Source organism: Dasypus novemcinctus, chromosome 2 (assembly GCF_030445035.2).
Source record: "Dasypus novemcinctus isolate mDasNov1 chromosome 2, mDasNov1.1.hap2, whole genome shotgun sequence".
Classification (NCBI taxonomy): Eukaryota; Metazoa; Chordata; class Mammalia; order Cingulata; family Dasypodidae; genus Dasypus; species Dasypus novemcinctus.
The window spans coordinates 93,792,529-93,812,741 of record NC_080674.1 but is presented as its reverse complement, the minus strand read 5'-3'; the positions used below and the strand labels follow the sequence as shown (position 1 = coordinate 93,812,741).

Genomic DNA, 20,213 nt, shown 5'->3' with positions numbered 1-20,213 from the left:
TGTCCTGGACTTGAGCTCTTTAGTGGTCTTAGGTCTTCCTCTCTCTCTCTCTTTTTATTTTTAATGATGTATGGGGAGCTTTGATTTTAATTTTTCCCCTCCCCCTCCCCAGGCTGTGATGATAAATACCATATAATATGTTGGCTTAATAACAAGAATTCACTGGCTCATGGTTTGGGAGGCCAGAAGTCCAAAGCCAGGGTACCAGCAAGGCCATGCTTCCTCCCTAAAGTCTGTAGCATTCTGGTGCTGGCTTGCTGCAATCTCTGTGGTTCCTTGGCTGGGATCTCTACCTCCCATCACATGGCAATCTCTCTCTCTCCTTATACTTGCTCTTCCTATTTCCCCTGGCTTTGGGCTTCTTGTGTGTGTGGCCTCCTCTGAATAACTGAGTCCAACTTTCTTGTGCTCATAAGGCATCTAGCAATACAGATCGAAGCCTACCCTGATTCACTTGGCCACAGCTTAACTAAAAATAGCATCTTCAAAGCTCCTATTTACACATGAGTTAATACCCACCAGAACACAGATTAAAATTAAGAATATGTCATTTGTTGGAGCACATAATTCAACCTACTACAATTGGGAAGTGCTTATTCCAGATTATTAACTGTGGTTATTATATATGAGTTGTTGAGATAATAGATGTTTCAGAGTTTCTTCTTTGTCCTTATCTATACATTTCAAAATGCCTACAGAAAACTCATTGTTTGTTTCATTTTTAAATAGTGTTAAAAATTATAAGCAATCCAAATTGGATTGTCTAAGGATATGCAAATACAGCATATCTCAAAGCTGAAAGAGTAAAATTCACAAGTGAACTAGAATTTAAAAAAAGATTCTGAATATTTTTTCTCTTTATTTTTGTTACCAAACATTTATGTCAAGTGGGAAAAAAATATTTCTCTCTGGACTCCAAGAGAAGTTTGTGGAATCATCACCATTTGCCAAGATAAATTATTTCAAATAATCATTAGGTTGACAATGAAAACCCTGGAGGGTAAATAAAAAATGCCACGATTCACCATGCTCGAGTGGAATTTGCAGATTGGAGGCAAGCGGAGAATCCCTCTTTCAAATTCAAATAATATAAATCCTATTAAGCAGCTTTACATCCACAAGACTCATTGTCCTAAGCTCTGAGGAAACACAAAGTCCTTGCTGACTGGTGACTGTACTGAGGCAGCCGAGGAAATTCTCATCAGGAAGGCTTTTGGGAGTGAGGGTGAAGGATGGCATACTAGAGATGAAGAGTGGGGTTGTAGTCAATACAGTTTACTCCCTTAATCTGAGGCAAGGGGTTGCAAAAAAGTGATCTGAAGATAGAATCAGTTCTACAGTCATGTTAAACATTTATCATGTTTAAAAACGCGTTTGAAACTTGTTTTAATTTCATTTCAGGCTTAGCAACTTGCAGCTAGACCAATTCACAAATTTGAGGTATCTTTTCCCATAGATAGAAGTTTTGATCCTTTCATCTGCTCTATCCTTGGATTCCTACTTGAAAATTGACTATTGTGTCAATATATGCAGAGATCACTGCTTTTTAGTGACCTATATAAAAGTGTTGTGCTGTTCAATTTTAATAATGGTAACTTCCTCAATTCTCAGGAAATAGCTACTAGATAGGATTTCCTCCCAGGCTTCTTTCTTAACTTTGTCCTGTTTCTGTTATCTGACAAGGACAAAACAAAAAAACAAACAGTAGCAAGCCAATTTTTAAGGGGAAAGTCCAAACAAAACAACTTAGAGTCTCCCATGTTGGAAAGGTAGGTACAGTTCCAGCAGAACATCAATTGCCAGTATAAAGAAGGTTAACTTTATCCTGAAGATAATCGGGAGGACTTGATATGGAGAAATCAGAATAAAAAATTCCGTTGTGATTTAAAATTCTATTAAAATCAGCCTGTAACTTTCAGAAACAGGACCTATTGATGAGTTCATTTTAAAGATGAATCTCCAGGCTTGGGGCAAGAAATCAAGCCTGTCAAACAATTTCTGTCAGTTTCCAGATTACTAATGGGTGACTTGGCACCCTGGCTGATGGGCTGCCAAGAAAAAATTGTGTGTCACCTCAGAGACCGCCTCAGACACGGGGCAATATGATTTGTTGCTTAAAAATGAGGTATCCTAACAGCGTCCCATCCTCTGCCTGCTGAGTCATCCTACTCTGGTCGCTATTTAAACAGAAGCCTCCAGCAGACACACAATCAGCACTCAACGCAGACAATACCCAGGCTGCAGAAATCATGTGTCCAGCTTAGATTCACCAGGACAAGTCCATTTAAAACAGCTTCCATCCTCTCTCCCCCATATTTTCATACTATGGTTCCTGACTTCTGGCTCCTTTGCTCCAACCAAACCTATCCAGCCAGTACCTCTGTGGTACCTGGGCACTAAGAGGCAACCAATTCCTGTTTCAAATTTTCTGGCCACTGCAGGGATTCTTTCATGTCAGCAGATATTCTCTGAGCACCTATTATGGGCTGGGCACTATGCGACAGGTAAGGGCTGTTAAAAGGATGAAGACACAGTCCTTGCTTTTAGGAGCTCACAGTCCAGTGGAAAACACAGGCAGGTAACCAGGCAACTACCATACACAGCACGATGGCTCTGAGATGGGTAAGTACACGATAATGTTCTGGACCTTGATTTTCATTTGGGTACCACTACTCTTCTCTAAACAGGCGTCACCCTCGGTTTATGGCCACGTGGGAGGAATTGAAGGGAGGTGGGAGGCGTTAAAGAGATATGGGTGGATGGATATTTTAGCGGTGCTTTTCAAATCTAACAGTGTATTCCCATCTCCACTTGTCTGCCTGCCATTGCCCTGCTTGACCTGGGTCTGTCTGGCTGTGAGAGCTGTTTGTGGTTCTTTTCCCTGCCTACGCTCTAGGTGCTCTCTTAAGTGTGTCAGATGAGGACTGCTTTCATATTTGGCTATCATCTATCAGCCACAACTGTCCTGCCCAGAAGATCTGGCTTTGGCTTTAAAGCCTGCTTCCTGGCTGGACATTTCCCCCACTCTAATAAGGAACTTGACTCGTCATTTGGTATCACATGTCCTGCTGTTGATGAAATTGCTAAAGGAGCTGGATGTGACCGATGTCTTCGAGACGGATGAGACTTAACATATCCATGAGGTTGTTGTGTCCAAATGCTGTTCCTCCCTCCCAATGGCAAGGTATTGTAAATAAAGGGAAAGGGCAATAGTTTATTTTAAACATCAAATATGAGTCAGGAGTTGTGCTAGGTATCACATAAAAGCCTTATTTTGTTCTTACAATAATATCATCTTATGTTAGAATCCCATTTTATAGAATGAGGAAATTATGTCTCAGAGTGGTTAAGAGACTTATCCAAATTCACACAGCTTTATACATTTTTGTGGAGCTTGAATTTGAGCCTAGGTCTATGTGACTTTGAATCTCGTGTGCTTTACACTATTACACTATCTTACTGAAGGAGCTATGGAATATCAAAATGGCAACAGGATTTCAGAATGCAGTCTGATTTTCAGTTTTCTGAGAGTGATATGGGACATATAGCCAGAGTGTCTGGATTTTTATTCTGATATATGCTGCAAACCTCAACAAATTAGAGTAGAAGGAAGCAACATACAGTAAAAACTAGTTCATCAGATGAAAATATGGTTACATACGTTTATGTTCCCAGAACTTCTAATATTGAAGAATTAAATACACATTGGGGAAAGGGTGAGGGGGAAATATGCCTGTTTTTATGACTTGTTGATATCTATGGGGTTTTTCCTTAAGCCTCAAAACAATTTACAGCATTGCCAGCAGCATTCAGTACATTCAGAACAGGATCATTTCACCCACAGCTGATCGAGGCCATGCTTGGGACAGCACTGAGAAGGCCTTCCAGCAGACATGCCAGGGAGTAAGCCAGGGTCAGTGAGTGAAGACGAGAGCAGGGCCATTTAAAGCAACACGGTTTATGTAAGTGTGAGCTAATTGCTTCCACTAGAAATAGGCCAGATTTGAGTCAAGAGAACTAGGGGCCTTAAGGATCCCAGTGAAATCAGACTATGACTTTTCTTTCAGTCCCTTCTGAGAATATGGCCATATGATGAAAAAATGTTTGGATTCATTCCAGTTTGCCTCGTTTCCTAGTCCCTTCTTGCCACCTCATAGCTCGCAGTTAATTTGCTTTTGTTGTTGTTGCTGTTAAACACACTAAACTAAACAGGATATATCAGATGACAGACTGAGATGAATTTACTATTGGGAATAGGGAAAAGGATGGGATAGAGAACTAGGTCTTTTTTGCCTCTCACGACCGTGATTCATTTCTGACTCAAAAGGAAGTGTGCCACCTACTGAATCACAAAAACCACTTCCTGTAGCTGTTTGGTTTCTTCTAGAGGGGCATCAGGCCAAGTACTGCCCTGCCCTGACCCTGACTGGCTTCTCAGAGCCAAGGCGTTCACAGCTTAAGGTGGTTTGGCCTCGGATGCTTGAGAACATCATATATTCAATTATAAGTGTTTCATTTCCAAGCAAGAAGTCTTTAGCAACATGGAAAAGAACATGTGTTATGTGCAAGCCAAGTGTATCATTACTCAATCTGAGCATCCTTATTTTTCATAAGGTATGTATTCGATGACCACTTCATCTGAATGTACACTGGCTTTGTTTTTCCTGACGGCCCCTTGGACAAGCCTGGAGGATGGCATTAACCTGATGAGGCTTCAGGAGTACTCTTTAATTATTAAAGCCACACTCGATTTGTAGCCATTTATTCGACATATTTTTTGAGCACGTACTTATCACCATGTGAGAGCTAGGTGGGTATAATGCATGTAGTGACCAATAAGACTGTACAGATCCTGACCTCCTGCTGCTTATGTTCTCCACTGTATGGAAATATGCTCTTCCCTTCTAGAGGCAGGGGTCATGCTTTGTTCATCTAGCACAGGGGCTTGCACAAAGGAGCCCATCAATACTTGTTTGTTAAATAAATAAATGAAAGAAGAAAGAGAGAGAGGAGGGAGGAACAGAGGGACGAGGGGAGGGAGACAGGGAAGGACGGAACAAAAAGTCACTTCATCATATTTTGTTGTATTTGCAATTGAAGAACTAAAGGATCAAATCATTTGTTCTCTTCTGTGATGATAATTCCAATTAGACTATGGGTTTCTGCTCTGAGGTGGGTCTGGAGATTCTACAGTACCTCAGGACACATGTGGGCTCTCAACCAGGGGATTTCTGGAATAAAGAGGCCCATTCTGAGACCAGGTCCCACTAGAAGTCCTGAGAATCCCTTCTGAGAGTAAAGGACTCTTTGTTTCCTCCTCAAAATGGATTAGAGTCCCTAATGACAGAGATCTGTTACATTTCCCCTGGTCCATGCCCAACACATGTGCCAAAGAATGGCTGCAAGTCTGCATAATATTGAGCAAGGTATTTACCCAAGTTGTAGAAGAGTTGTGAGGACTCAGTGACACATGGTACTTGGCACACATAGGTTCCTTGGGAATAGAAGCCATCTCTACCACTAGTTCTTTTATTATCAATAATATTGCTACTTTTGCTTTTATAACTTACATTGCAGCTGCGATTTTTCCAGGGTATGACCAATGGTCTTAGGTTTAGTGACAAAATTCTATGGCTCAGCAGGTCTCAGACTCTCTAAATACATATTCTTCTCTCAAAAATCATAAACATCTCAAATTGACTCCACTTAAAAACTCCTGTTACGAAGATACTGTATAGGGAGCAGGTGGAGCTAAGTAGTTGAGCACTGGCTTCCCACATACAAGTTTCTGGATTCAATCCCCATTCCTGGTACCTCCAAAAAAAAAAGAAGATATCATCTAGGTTTAATTTATGAGAACAATATTTTTCACAAACATTAAATTATTATATTTAAAGTTTTAAAAAGTGTATGTAACCCTCATTTAATTGGTTGTCTTGCCCTTGACCAAACATTAATATAAAGAAGAAAAAAAGAAGAGAAAGAAAAAGACAAAGATGAGGAAGAGAAAGGAGGAGAGGAGAAGTAGGAAAAGAAGCAGAGGAAAGAAAACTCCCCATAAAAATCATTGAAGACTGTTGTAGGTTTTATTGATTTTTTCTTGAGTATTACTGAAGTTTTATATCGCACTTCACACTGCAAAGATTACTGAAGACCTTGTTTAAACCTTAACCACTTTCCCTCAGAGTTCCACTTTCTATAGATGTTCTAACATCTCCCTTCATAGAGATCCATTCTCACTTGGATGACATTTACTTCCCCTGTATCCTCCACATTACCTCCAGAATCTGTCCCTTTGTAAAAAGTTTGTGAAAACTTTTCATAAAGATCAATTTAATCTTCTCACACTTGCCCCAGTTCTCCCCTCCTATCGTGTCGTTTGGCATGATAAAGGATAAGCAGCTAAACTCTAACTGAAGTTTTCAAAATCTAAGTATTATAATAGTTGTTCAACCAAGAATTATGATAGCAATGATAGCAAGCACATAAATTAGCTCACAAGAAAGTTTCAGGATCCCAGTAATATTTTCAGACTTCTCATCATGTCAAGTTTTGTTACTTATTATGGGTTAAACTGTGTCCCTGAAAAGACATGTTCAAGTCCTAACTCCTAGTCCTATGAACGTGACCTGATTTGGAAGAATGGTCTTTGAAGATGTACTTGGTTAAGATGAAGGCAAACTGGATTAGAGTATACCCTAATCCAATAGGACTGGTGCCCTTAAGAGAAGGGGAGAATTAGACACATGCAGACAGACAGAGGGAACAATGCCATGTGATGACGGAGATGGAGAACACCATGGATGTCTGGCAAACCACCGCCAGCAGCCAGGAAAGAGGCATGGAACAGACTCTACTACAGATTTCAGAGAATCATAGTCCTGCCAACACCTTGTTTAGACTTCTGGCCTCCAGATCTGTGAGACAATAAATTTCTGTTGTTTTCAGCCACCTAGTTTGTGGTTCTTTGTTATGACAATCCTAAGAAATTACAACATTATGTTTTTGTCTTGTTCATTCATGTTTCTCAGGTTCCAATAAGAGTACTTGGCACATAGTAAATCATCAATTAATATTTATTGAATAAATAAATTAGTTTGAGAGTTAACATTTCAGATAAAACAAAATAGCCTTAGTTTACACTTTTCATTTTTTTCTTTTATGCATCACGTGAGAGACAAATAGTCACATATATATATCCACAAGAAAGAATAAAATTTTCTGTCATTTTTCATTTTGTCACTTTAGGTCAAATGTCACAGAAAATTATATTGAACTCTTGACCAGTCTATCTATTTTTTTCCATTGGAATATTGGCCCAAGTAAGAAATAACATCAAGGAAAAAGATTTTGGCAGAAAAACCTCCTCTCTAAATTCTTGTGTGTTTTGTTTTGATTTTGCCTTAGTGACTAGAGGCCAGTTTCAATCCACTGAAGCACAGATTCCAAATTTACAATCTGGTTTTCTTGAATACTGACTTACTGCCAAGAATGAGGCAATAACACAACATCACCACACACACACCAGTCCAGGGCATATTCTGGTGACTTGCAAGCATCCCCCACCCCCCACCCCCCACTAATATTTACTTTCAAAATCATGCTTTATGTTTTTACCCATACTGATCCACTCCCTATATCCCTAGGCAGTTCTCATAAAATTTTTGTCCAGTACACTAGTCAGTGTTTTCCAGACCCAAGATATCATAATTGAATCATTTATTCACTCAAGATAAGTATCCTCTTCTTACCCTCTTCTTTTTTGCTTCCTTTAAAAGCTTAATTTTAATGTCATTGGGAGCAGAGTAATCACTATAACATAAAGTAATTATTGAAGAAACATGCCTGTTTTGTCTTGACTCATCAAAAAAGAACTAAATATTCTTGGCAGCCCCAAAAGAATCACATGTTTATTGCGGTGGAGGGGCAGTGCTCTAAAGAGAGTGTGGCATGCTGGACAGCCAAAAATGCAGGCAGCCACAACAAGTAACATGAGCAGCAGATTTGGATGAGACCCATCTCTACTCTGAGATTTTGGACAATCCATTTAATCTCAGCTATGGCAAAAAGATATCAACATTCGCTAATCATTTTCTGAATCCCTTTACTAATGCTAAGTGTATCTATTGTTCCATGAAACTATATATCTCCAAATAGCCTTTCTCTGTTATAGCCAGGGTCTTCATCATTGACAGAGATGTTCATCTAGTTGTTTTGGCTTTTCTAATCCTGGTGATAAGAACATCTGCAAGGAGCTGCAGAAGGCAGGGAAAGGGAAAAAGGGGTGTAATATGGGGGCATTTTTGGGACTTGGAACTGTCCTGAATGATACTGCAAAGACAGATACAGGACATTATATATCCTGCCATAACCTACAGAATGGAGTGGGAGAGAGTGTAAACTACAATGTAAACTATAATCCAGGCTGTGTGGCAATGCTCCAAAATGTGTTCATCAATTGCAATGAATGTACCACAATAATGAAAGAAGTCATTAATGTGGAGAAAGTAGGAGGTGTGGGGAATGGGGTATATGGAAATCCCCTACATTTTTTATGTAACATTTTACGTAATCTATGTATCTTTAAAATATATATATTTTTACGCAATGCCTCATTTAATCCTCACAGCAATCCTTTGTGATAGGGTATCAGGGTGTTTGACTATAAATTACAAAAAATACAACTCCCACTGACTGAAACAATAGGGACATTTGCTGACACGCATAATAATTGGTTAATGAATCCAATAGCTTCATATTGGATTCCATCAGGTTCCCAGGTTCTGTCTCTGTCCTATTATCCAGTATTGTATTCCTCCTAATGCCAATTGCCCTGTTTGTAGGATGGCTGTCAGCAGAAAACCTACTTCCTTATTTATGTCTCATAGAGTTGAGAGGGTACCCTAATTCCCCAAAATGAAAAAAGTAAAAAAATTCCTTCTCCTCCTTAAATTGGCCGAACTTTAGTTCACTGCTCACCTCTGAAACATTAACTGGGAGAGGGCTTGGGTGGGTTGTAAGAGCGGATGTTATATAATTGACTAGGGTGCATTTTCCTGAACCTGAATGCAGAAGTTTAGCATTATCTTGATTGATTTGGATGAATCAGTGGAGCTGGGGCAATGCCCTGAACCACATTGCTCATTATACAATGGAAGAGATGAAAGAATGAATGACTGAATTTTAGGAAGCAAACTATAATGTGTCCTACAAGTAAATACTGCTAATTTCTATTTTGCAGATGAGGAAATTGGGAGGTAGGAAGGGGTAAATAATTTGCCCAAGATCACTACTGAACCTAGGCAGTCTGTCTCCATTTTAACAATGTAATTAACTCCTGCAGGCATTTCTTGAAAACTTAAGATGATTAAGAGGAAATCTGAAAGAAGAGGAGGGTGTTTAATTGAAAGACCAGAGCACTAGGCTTCCAGACATCAAGGTTCCAATCTTGCCTCTTCCACTTACTAGCTATGTATCTTCTTTGAAAACAGGAGTAATAAAGCCTACTTAGTGGAGTAAGAGCAAATACTAAAATAGAAGCTGTTCACGCAAGGATGCAGAAGAGTGTTTCTCAAAGTGACATCACCTGGGAATTTACCTAGAGCGCCAAACACAGCCTCCACCCCAGACCCACTGATTCAGAAACTCTTGGGGTGGGACCCAGCAAAAAGTACTTTAACAAGCCCTTCAGGTGAGTCTGATACTTGTTAAAGTCTGGGTATCTCTGGTCCAACACGTGGCCTGGTAAAAAGCATTTATTTGTTGTTAGAGTTTAAAAGACAATGAGCACATTGACATCTCTCGCCAATAGTTCACAATCTAGGAAAAGAAAGACAAAAGTTCTTTCATACAGGACGATACTGATTAATATATGTCCCAATAGAGGTTGAATATGTTTTGAAGGCTTTTAAGAGAGAAGTTGAACTTATTTCCAACAAGATGAATTTCAGAAGGCTTTATAGATCAGATGAGAAATACAAAAAATGTTAAGAGCTGCAAAGTTATACAGATAATTAAACTTCCAATTGTTACTGCCAAGTTGTATCTGGAAACTTACCTTAAAATATATCAATACAAACTAACAAATTAGAGCTTTCATAGGTTATGGGATCAAAAATCCACTAGAAGAAGTAAGAAGCTGAGTATTTTAGTCTTGATGTTACATTTACCAGCTGGGCCTCACTGTCTTATTTCATTAAAAAAGACGAAAGAGGATGGTGTAGATCCCTGGTTCTTAACCAGGGGAAAGAAGTAGAGCCAGGGTGTATGTAGAACTAAAGATTCCACAGAGGGGTGCGGGCATACCCTGATTAAGAAACACTAGACGAAGTGGTCCCTAATCTGTGACTGTAATTTAAATCATAATCAAATATCAAGTTACCATATTAAGGAAACATCTAAATGTTATTAAAATTATTAAAATCCATAAGCCAATCTCTGCTTTTTTTGGCTCACATCTCTGAAAGTAAGTGCTCCAGCAGTACCTGACCACTAATTAACCAAAGGGAAACATCTGTACTATGTAGCAACTAAAATGTCACCTTCCCTGCATGGATCACAAAGTCCTTGGCAATCACTTCCATTCCAGACTAGTGAGTATTGTTCTCATTTTCCAGATGGATAAACAGAGGCAACATGAGGATAAAGGCCTTGCTCAGTAGCACACATTTCAGTCACTAAATGATACACAATGGATGCCAGTCTTCTCATCCTCTCAACAACAATGAGCTTTCAAACTCTTGCAGTCAACAAGAACTTTTGGAAAGTTTACACAGACTGAAGAGGCATGAATATGGATGACATCCACAAATAGAAAGAAAATCAATCTGAAGGGGAGTGTCTAACCTTGCTGACTCTTTTTTTTATTCCTCCCCCTTCCCCCTCCCCCTTCCCCCTCCCACCTCCCCCCTCCCCCGCCCCATTGTCTGTTCTCTGTGTCCATTTGCTGTATGTTCTTTTTGTCTGCTTCTGTTGTTGTTAGCGGCACGTGTTTCTTTTCATTGCGTCATTTTGCTGCATCGGCTCTCCGTGTGTGTGGTGCCATTCCTGGACAGGCTGAACTTCTTTTGCACTGGGTGACTCTCCTTATGGGGTGCACTCCTTGCATGTGGGGCTCCCCTATAAGGGGGGCACCCCTGCGTGGCAGGGCACTCCTTGTGCACATCAGCACTGTGCGTGGGCCAGCTCCACACGGGTCAAGGAGGCCGGGGATTAGAACTGCGCACCTCCCATGTGGTAGACGGAAGCCCTAACTACTGGGCCAAGTCTGCTTCCCCTTGCTGATTCTTAACAGTATAGTTAAAAGAAAAGTAAAGTTTTTGTAAGAAAAGTCTGAAAGAAAATATTAACTCTAGTTATCAAGTGCTCTTTCTACATAGTAAAACAAGGTAAAAATTACTCTTCAAGTTGTAATTCTTATTTCTTGATAAACTGCATGACTGAACCATTCATTTTTCAAGAAATACATATTGAGTGCCTTCTATGTGCCAAGCACTCAACTCCGTACTGAAATACAACAATGCCCAAGGCAGAACGTAGTAACAAAAGTAAAAGCTTATATAGTAGATACTAATAATTGCTGAATAAAATGCATGGGTAAATTGTCTTTGGGGATGTAGCCACTGATCATAATTTAATAGCTAATCTAACTTTAAATTCTCAACTTTCAGGGTTGTCTAACAAAAAAACTCTTAGGTCTGCCTCTTGCTGGCAACTTGCCAGTGAGAATGGACTTATGTTCATTACCCTTATAAAGGTGTCAGGACTGACAGCATTGTGACTTTTCTACTATGTTTTTTGAATTATTAGGTCAAATTCTTTTAATTTTACTTCTTTGTAATACTGGAAGTGATATCAAAATAAAAGACATGTCATTTTAATATTGCTTTAACAGCAAAGAAGACCCTGGTCCTTTCAACTGTGCTTGAAATGGAATAAGACAAAAGACAAATGCATATTTGAGAAGAACTTTCATTGGTAAGTTCATTCCATATATATATATTTATAAATATATAAAAATATATAAAGATCAAGTGTTTTGGGGGTTTTAAAAAACATCTCTATTAGTCTTTTTTAATGTCAACTTACTCTGATGATGCCCTCAAGATATTAGGAAATCTTTTGAGACAAAAAGTGGGAGGGAGTGTTTAAGGGGTAGAGTGATGCAATATTCCTGAGTGTGCGTGATTTCACAATTTGTTTTTCATTCTGTTTGGACTTCCAAATGGGAAGATCTCATGTGAACAAGCACAGTACCTGAATTTTAAAATACTAGAAACAAAATCACGGTATTTTAAATATATACATTCATATTCTTTGATGGGATGCTGGCTGGAAGTTCCATTGCCTTCTGAGAAATATAAATTTTCTCTGACAGATTTACTAGCTTGTTTCATTTGAGCACATGAAACATAAATAAAACTTAATAAGAAAACTTTATGTCTTTTCCAAGGTCAAAGTTGGAACAAGTAAAGGGAAATTCAGTTTTCTTTATTCTACAGTGTTCATCATGCTTGTATTCAGTATGCTAATGACAAATGCAAATCTCATAAAGTTTGTGAAAAGACGTAGCATATTCTCAGAAATAGAAGATGAGCTGATTAACTTGTAATGATGTAAAAGGACAGTTATTGGTCCCTTTAGTTCCAGATTTAAAATTTAAACACTGTGTGTTCATGTTTTTAAAAAGTCAGTGTACTTATAAACAAGAAAACAGGTCCTATTCTTTCAGGTTCTGTGGGGATTGAATCATGCCCCCCACAAAAGGCAGGGGACCTAACCCTTGGTCCTGTGGGTATGAACCCATTTGTAAATAGGATAATACCTTTGAAGGTATTATCAGTTAGGGTTGCCCAAATTGAATGAGAATGGGCTTTAATCCAATAGAGATGAAATCTTTATAAGCAAAGGAAATTGGACATGGAAAAAAAGCCATGGAGAGGAGCCAGAAGCCAGAAGTCAGGGGGAACAGAAAGAGAAAGCAGGTGACATTACCATGTGACAGGAAAGCCAAGGAACCCAAAGATTGCTGGCCAGTCAGGACACTACCGACCCCAGAAGGAAGCAAACCTCTAGCCTCTGAAACTTTGAGCAAATAAATTCTGGTTTTTAAGCTAACTCCTTATGTGATATTTGTCTTAGCAGCCTGGAAACTAAGATTTTCCATAAGTCCAAGCACATATGAGACCTTCTGGGGTTCTTACCAGTTAACCTAGTTTACTCTTTCCAAGTTTCTGTGTGTTCACCAACTTTGGTTGAGCATTTCTGGTATAGTATAGATGTCACAGTGAGGAGAAAAGAAAAAACTGAAGGTTATGAAATGGAATTAAGAATAGCAGTGATAAAATATAATTGTCTGGAAATGACAGAGATGAAGGCAAATTGGTCAAATGAAATGCCTAGTTGGTTTGAGGTCAGGAGATGGTTGGAATTTATATCTGTTGGCAATTTATTTGGTGGTCTTTTGCTAGTTAATTTAACTAGTCTGTGACTCCTGATTTTTAAATGGGGCTGAAAGAATAGAGACATGTATGTATTTCTAAAAGTAAAATTTGCCAATTAAATATAAAGTGGAATGAATAGATTATCTGGAAATAAAATGCAAAATGAGTGTTTTGTTGCCAATGGCAGAAGCAAGGCCTTGAGACAATCCTTACTATTATAGAAAACTTCATGGTGTATTCTCTCAATATTCTTAAATTTTTATCTTTATCCCATTGTATTAATGGGTACCACAAACATTTTAATTACTTCAAATCATAGTCAAGTCTTCCATGTAGATTAAGATTTATTCTACCATATGACTATGACCTTATCACAGCAATTTAAATCCTATGCATTTAACAGTATAAGAAAGACTGCCACTACGCTAGAATTGCTACAAAGGCATGCTGAATCACGTGGTAGTAGTAACCTGTTCCATGAAGTTTTAACCTTCTTAGAGCAAGTATGGTAATAAAAATAAAATCCTACATCCCCTAAAAACTCTAACTCTTCTAGTCCTCAAGGCCATTATTTTCAAAATAAATGTTGCATGCATTTCTTTCATTTCTTGCTAGTCTGAAGCATACACTTCACAAAGTGTACAATTCATTACCAGGTAGTAACTTAAACAAGGGAAAAAAATCTGTCTGGCTGAGTACCTTGTCAGCAAGGTCTGAATCACAAAAGGTAGGTCTCTGGTGTATCCTCTTGGTTCAGAAAGAAGGAAGCTGGTGGTCCTATGAGCCAGGAATTGCCTGGCAACACCAGCATCCTGGCTGTTGCTCAGGGTAGGTTGAATTTTTTGGCATTTGCTTCTGAACTAATAGTTCAAGTGTGAAAACCAGGATTGAAGCCTTGCCTCTGCTGGAGCCTGGATACCCCCAGTTCAGCCAGGAGTGAGTTTGTGGGTGGAGTGACCCAGCATTCCAGGAGTGGCACATTTCAGCAGGAGGTATGCCAGGGCTGTGACCCAACTGCAGAGCTGGGCTTGCCACATATCCTTCACTTCGTTAATATACTGGATTTCTGGGTGACTGGGCAGAGACACTGTGGAAACAGAATCAAGAAGTGACTTACATACTGAATCTATTATCTCAGTTTTGGGAGGCACATATTGGCTAAGAGTCAGACCGTGGCCTGTAGATTTCAGACCACCCTCTCCACAGTGGGCCTGAGAGCTTCTCCTGTACCCTATTTTTTCATCTTTTGCAAAGAGTAAAGAGCTCCTGTTTCTCCCTTGGCTTCCTTTCTATAATCAAATGCTTCTATAGCTGTGGCCCCCATACCTGACTGCATCAAAAGGAAGGAAATACCTCCTGACCTACCCTTCTGACATGACCTATTCTTTTATAAGGCTGGCATTTGATTTTCTCTTTAAGAAGTATGTATTTTTAACAAAACTACCATGGAAGACTATGCTCTTGAAAAAAAAAAATTAGAACAGCACAGAAATGTATAAATCAAAGGGTAAAAGTCTACCTCCCTAACCCTCTGCACCTCTACTTTCTGGAAGTAATTACTGTTAACATTTTGGTGTGTGTTTTCCTGGCCTTTTTCTAAACACATATAAATATATATGTAGGAAGAAGAGTCTATAAGTTTGTGCTTTTTGGGATTTTGTTTTATTTTTTACAAAAATGGGTTCTCAGTGTCTTCTTTATCTTAAGGGCAGGTAGAGGCTATGTCCAGTTTGTCTTGCCTTCTCCTTCCCTTCCCCTCCAGCTCTGAGGAATTACATGACAGAGGAAAGCTTTCCAGTGTGTCATCCAGTGTGGCCCTGCAGCAGGGCCATGGCCTCTGACACAAAGAACATCTGGTTTTCAAATACAAGTCCTGCAGCCAAGATTCAGGTACTTGCATTTCAGGGCCCAACATAATCCAACATCCAGATTGGTTTACCCGGCTTGTGGGTAATATGTGAGTGAATTTGTGATACATGATTCAGCTGGAAATTTGAATGATTTTAACTGCAATGAAATGGGAATGAGACTTCCCAGTGCCTAAAGTTTCATATTTGTACTGCTGTTAGCACAAAAGACAGTTATGGTGTGTGTGAAAAATGGTAGTCTGACTAGCTGTTCACAAACAATATGCTTTTTACACATTTTAATTGCTTTTCTGTTAAGGAAGGTATAATAGCAATCATAAATGTATAGCATCCCCTGGCTGGTGAGTTGCATTTCATTAGCAGGTAATATGTCCTGAATATTGGTAAAAAGGGAGTAAAAGACAGACTCATATTTATGGGGAAGTTGGAGGTCAAGATACTGCTTTCATGAAACACAATTATACAAAATTATGTTTACATGCAGATCTCTGTAGAGAAATAATGTGAAATACTATTGTAAGCTAATGTCTGAGGATTTTCTTTGCTATATTTTTCTTGTTTTCCCACAGCAGCCAGTAGGTTAGTGGAATATAAATTGAAGTATGCAGTAGCTTTTCTGAAGACTGAGGTAATAAGATGGAATCATCTTGAAAACGGACACAAGGGAAGAAAGGGATTTTTAGTCTCTGAAGTATCCAGAGTACCAAGTTTCTATCATAAACCATGGAGTGGGTAAAAAGCCTAGTTTTCCCATCATTAAGAAAGGTTATGGAAGTTTTTCCAGCTCAAAGGAGAGTGAGATTCAGAGGGAGACCTAATTGGTGCCTGCATACTGCTGGGTCCCAAAGAGGGGGCAATAGAAACCCCAAAAAGAAAGATTAGAGACAAAATATATTGGGATGGTTGCCTCTATTCTCAGAGATTAGCTAAGGGAACCCCCCAGCTGTTCAGAGAAACAAAACAGCAATGGATGAGGGAGGATCTGAGGTGGGCAGAACTTAGAGGGCCCCACTGCAACATAGGGCAAGAGAGCAGCTGTCAGATCCTGCTCTTCTGAAGAGGAACACTGGTGCAGCTGAGACCAGGGGACCTAAAGGAGCCTGGGATAGGGGGCAGAGGACACAGAAGGCCTAGACCCGACTTCTGGAGTGTATGGACTGTGAGCATTGGCAGTGGAGCCCAAGGGGGCCCAGTGGGCTTGGTTCCACTTCAACAGAATCCAGCAGGGATAGAGGATGATTGAAGACCAAGGGCCCCCATCCCTTCCTGACATCAAGAGGCTATATACGCCCTACTTACCTTCTCCTGCTGCTATTCCACCCCCAGGAGAAAGGAAGGACAAGGCAGAAAAAGACTAATATGGAGGAAAGTGTGAATTACCTAAAAGAGACTGAGTTTTCAGTGGGCAAAATGAGATTTTCCACTGTTAGTGGAAATGAGGACTGTTGACCAAGGCTAAAGTCAGTTATAGAGAAACAAAGCTATCTGTTAGCATACCTGTCTGTCTTTCATTTTCATGCCCACTATATATGCACACATACATACATGCAAGACTAAATAAATGTTTTTGTCTGTGTCTTTTTTCATGTCACAGGCCCTGGAGCCAAACAGACCTGGACTTGATTCTTGGCTGACCCATTTACCTGGATGTTGTTTGAGGATTAAATGAGATACAGAGCTTAGCCCTTAATAAATGTCATTTTATCACAACCATGATAATAAGAATAATAAATATTATCATTGTATGTTTTCTCATTTGACTGTGAGTCTGAACTTTGAACTCTGGATTTAATTAACCTGTTTACACATAGCACGGCACATCTAGCTACTAATATTGTAAATGCTTAGAGAATAAGGGGATATGCATGCATATGCAGGTCCCTAAAGTCAGTATTTAAGGCACACTTCCCCTTTTATTCTTTTATTTATATGTTTGGTTTTTTTTTTGAGAGTTTGCTTTCAGGGAGGTATATGTGCCTCTAGATCTGTGGACATTTGAGGTCAAATCCCATTTGAGCCAGGATAGAAATCTAAATTTTAAACTGGGAAAATGGCATAGTCTGTTCCCCTTGCCTACCCCCCACCCCCATCACTTGGGTGGAAGGATGGTGGGTGGTCCAAGGTCCGCATTTGGTTTCCTGTTGGCTGATTTCATCAGAGCCTTGCCTGAGCACTCACTTATAGGTACAACTGCATGGGTGGCATCCCATCCAAGACTCTTGTAGGAGATTTAACATGTTTCAGTCATTTCATTAATGCAAGAAAGACCCTTTTTTTTTTAAATTATTTTTTCATTTTTAAAGAAGCTGTAGATAACATAAATTTTACATTAAAAAAATAGGGGATTCCAATATGCCACCACCCCTACACAGACACTTTCCCACATTAACAACATCTTTCATTAGTGTGGTACATTTTATTAAAATTGATGAACACATATTGAAACATTGCTACTAACTGTGGACTATAGTTTACATTATGTTTACACTTTGCACCGCATAATTTTATAGGTTTTGACAAAATGTATAATGGTCTGTATCTGTCATTACAATGTCATGCAGGACAATTCCAATGTCCTGAAAATGCCCCCATATTACACCTATTCTTCCCTCTCCCTCCTCTCAGAACCTCTAGAGGTCACTGCCTTTATATCAATGATAAAAGTTCTTCCATAACCAGAATTATAAGTATATAGTAAATACCAATTAGTCTGCTCTCATCCATTGTTCATTCCTCAATCTTGACGATTTTGTGATGCTGATGCCCACTCTATTTCTAATTGAGAGGGAGCTTAGATCACACGGGGCAGATAGATGGAACTATCTTGCTTGCAGTTGCAGACATCTCCTTGGGATGGGTGGTGTTCATCATCAGCTATTTGCTAGTTGTCCTGGGTGAGTCCTATGAACTGGAGAGTGTGTGTTGCAACACTGCTGATATACAGGACTCAACAGGCAAATGAACAGACCAAACTAGTTTCTTGACTCATTTAGCTTATCTATAAAAGAGGGCTAATGATATGCCAGTTGCCTCAAGGGGTATTATGTAGAGCTAAATATCACAAGTTGAAGGAATCTATGTCCTACTATGCAAATGCTATATCATTAAACAGCATGGTTTTATTAATATGGTGAATCAGTTTTTTTTATTTGTTTACTACAGCTGTTCCTTATCTTAATGTAAAGTGTAGATATTATTATTTTAACTGCGGGCTTCTAGATTTTATTCAAGAGTATTCTTTAGTTCATTTGGATCTCTGAACCTCTTACCTCTATAACCAGGAAAAACCAACCCTTTACCATGGGAAATGTAGTTCTCTCCTAGGAAATGTGGAGTTTAGAGGCTCCAAGTATGACCATATGGAAGATAACTGATGCCAACAGCCAGACGGTCAGCTGAACTAGGCAGGCCCTCACACACATCTTTTACTTCATCTGTTTACTTCATTTAAAAAAAAAAAAAAGTTGCATGTAGATCAGCACGTAGCAAGCAGAATAGTTTTTCTCACAATTACTAATAAGAATAAATTTTCTTTGGCCTGCACATATGTTATCAGAGTACTAGCAATTTCCTATATTCTTCAGAACTCATCTAGAAGTATTGAAGAATAATTCTTTAGCCATACGTATAAAAGCTTATGTTGTATACACCTGTGGAAGGAACACAAACAAAATTGCAAATGGTCATTTTTAACTCTAAAGGCAATTCTCAGACACTTGAAACCATGGGAAAGATTCTTGTGTGTGTGTGTTTTTTTTTTTTTTTTTTTTTTTTTTTTTTTTTTGCCATTACTCAGGTTTCCTCAGGGTCTGTGGAATTGCTGAGGAGATTTTAACAAGCCCTGGTCTACTGGGATGAATGCCAGTTTTATACTTTGGTCTAGCTATGGTAAATCCCAGAGTAGATCTAAGAATATCTTGGTTTGGAACAAGTGATTAAATCATCACCATCATGTTTCTAATGTAGATCCCTCCCTTCAATAATGTTTCTTTCTCACAGAGGACTCTTGGAAAGACCTTCATCCCCTTAGAAGCTGCCCTCCCTGACTTAAGACCTGAGATAAGAAAGCCAGGCCAAGTGGAGTCAAAGTCTGAGCCTGGCAAGAACCTTTCCTAGCCTCAGAGAGACCATAGGCAGAGAGCCGTGCTGTGCTCTAAAATTCCTCTCTTACCTTTGCTCCTGAATTTAGACCACAGACTCCTGAAGGCAGGAGCCCATGACTATTCTTTTATGTATTTCAAGGGCATTTGATATAGGTCCTTTGTGAGTTAAAACTTCAGAAATTCTCCTACCCTTGCACTGTTCAAATCATAATTTGAACTGAAGGAAGGGAGCAATGTATATTTTTCCTCAGAGTTAGGAGATGTGAACTGTTGTTAGTACTTGATGATCTGATTGAGAGATACATTTTATATTCTTCTATTTTTTCTCAATAAATTGCCTGCCTACAAAGACATCCCTTTTACCCCTGTGTCATTCTACATTTATGTTACTGGACTCTTTACCAGGGACTTTCCTTTTCACTGACGTGCTTAGAATTGGTGAAGCATAGCAGTACTTGGAAAAACTAGTTCAACCAATTCCTCAGTGTGAAATTCTGGTTAAAATATTCAACTTTTCTCAGCCATTGTCTATTTCTTTATAAAATGAAGAGTGTAGAAATAAGGCTGAGTAGCATTATGATGAAGACATTAGGCTTTACTGTTCGACAGATCTAGACTTCAATTCAGTTCTATTCTACTTACTTGATGAGTACCCTTACGTAAATTACTTAAAATTCCTATTTCCTCATTCCCTTATTTATAAAAGTAGGAATAATATCACTTTCCTTACAAAGTTGTTGATAGAAGGGTTAAATAAAAGAATGTCTATAAAGTGCTTCGCATAGTGTCTGGCTCATAGC

The 20,213-nt window shown here is 39.1% G+C and overlaps 1 long non-coding RNA gene across 4 annotated transcripts; it reads left to right on the top strand.

Annotated features, from left to right (window-relative positions):
* Positions 1 to 2,201: 2,201 nt before the first annotated feature.
* On the top strand, positions 2,202 to 17,036 carry LOC101418549 (uncharacterized). 4 transcript variants are annotated; one of them, XR_001119398.4, is made up of 4 exons: positions 2,202 to 2,622; positions 2,897 to 3,184; positions 11,894 to 11,976; positions 16,905 to 17,036. It is a non-coding gene; the product is annotated as an uncharacterized lncRNA (long non-coding RNA). The 4 variants fall into 4 exon arrangements; XR_011646224.1 differs by lacking the exon at positions 2,897 to 3,184 and adding an exon at positions 15,205 to 15,332 and having other exon boundaries at positions 16,905 to 17,026; XR_002798992.3 differs by lacking the exon at positions 2,897 to 3,184 and adding an exon at positions 15,155 to 15,332 and having other exon boundaries at positions 16,905 to 17,026.
* Positions 17,037 to 20,213: the final 3,177 nt, after the last annotated feature.